We start from the raw sequence: 1,439 nt of genomic DNA on the forward strand, positions 1-1,439 counted from the left end.
TTTTTTGAAAATCAGCATTTGCTTTTAAACTCTTAAAATGTCAATTAAGAAAAATCCTTACAGATAAATCTTAAAGTTATCCCTTTCAGTCTCAATTATTTTTTTACTTTTAACTATATATTCAACACAGAACCAATTTCTAAGCAAATGTCTAATGAAAAACAGTTTCAATGTAAAATAAAACTAGGCAATCTAATATAACTTGAATAGAAAGTCTGGGTGTGATTTATCAAAATTCAGAATTAAATTTCTCTAATATTGGAAAAACTTTCAACCTCTTCTTCTTATTCAAAACCTGCAACTTCCTATGAGACTAGAAAGTTAGCAGAGAGATCAAATAGACTTAAGCACTGCCCAACTTCTTCTAAAGTGATGAACTCTTTTATCCTTGAAGTAGTCATCTTAAGTAACCAGGGAGTTTCTCAGTCTGTTCTCTGGATTAAATAGACCAGGTACCACCATTTGTATGCTTTGGTTCACAGATTTCTTTTGTGGGCCATTTCCAGAGGATGGAGTAGCTTCATGAACTGAGCATTCACTTGGCAAAACTTCAGCTCCTGGATCAACTTCATTACAGTGGTAGTTAACAGCTCTATAAGCCAGAGGAATAGCATAACTCCTTTGTTCCCCAGCAGGCCACTGAGGTGGCATCTGATAATTATAAATAGGCAACTGATATCCAGTGATAACCTGAACTGGTGAACTTGGATAAGAAGGATAAGCCTGAACATACTGGGTTATAGGATTCATTGTGGTTGGAGGCTGCATGTAAGTTTCCGTGTCTGGATTAGTCCAGACACTGAGACTGTGGTGGAGCAGGGGGATTAAAAGCCAAAGGACGTGGCTGTACATGATAAGCACATAAATTTTGTTTCTTGATTGTAGGGCCCAGTTTCCGCTTTTGAACCATGAAAATTATTCCGTGATTCTACTGTCTTCTGCTCATCCGTGTCATTATAAAATGAAACAAATCCATAGCCTTTGGACACACCAGTTCGGTGCATGATTATCTAAATTTCTTTCACTGAACTATATATAGAAAAAGAAACTTCTAATTCCGGTTTCATCCATCCTAACACGAGCTCCACCAACAAAAAAGAGTGTTTGGCATGATTTTGCCTTCTGGTAAAACATAGCCTTGGCTGGTCGTAGTTGATGAAAACTGGGTGCTGGCCTCACTGGAGGTGGTTGAGTTTGGAGTCAGGATTTGCAGCAGACGTGATGGCGACAGCCAGCATTGCCGCAGAGGGGTTCGAGGAGGAACAGGGGCCGCTGCCGTCCGGTTTGACTGGGCAGAGGAAGCAGAGGTGGAGAGTGAGGAGAGTCAGAGGTGGGTGGTGAGGCCGAGGGGTGCAGGCAGACTCCCTTGGTCTTTTCTTTAGGATCACCTTGTCCTAGGTGGAAAATTCTTTAACGCCTGGATCAGATCATATTTTCTA

At 40.6% G+C, this 1,439-nt stretch overlaps 1 pseudogene; it reads right to left on the reverse strand.

Moving 5' to 3' along the window:
- Nucleotides 1–333: 333 nt before the first annotated feature.
- LOC130848817 (deleted in azoospermia-like) lies at nucleotides 334–1,238 on the reverse strand (annotated as a pseudogene).
- Nucleotides 1,239–1,439: the final 201 nt, after the last annotated feature.

Source organism: Hippopotamus amphibius, chromosome 3, assembly GCF_030028045.1.
Source record: "Hippopotamus amphibius kiboko isolate mHipAmp2 chromosome 3, mHipAmp2.hap2, whole genome shotgun sequence".
Lineage (NCBI taxonomy): Eukaryota > Metazoa > Chordata > Mammalia > Artiodactyla > Hippopotamidae > Hippopotamus > Hippopotamus amphibius.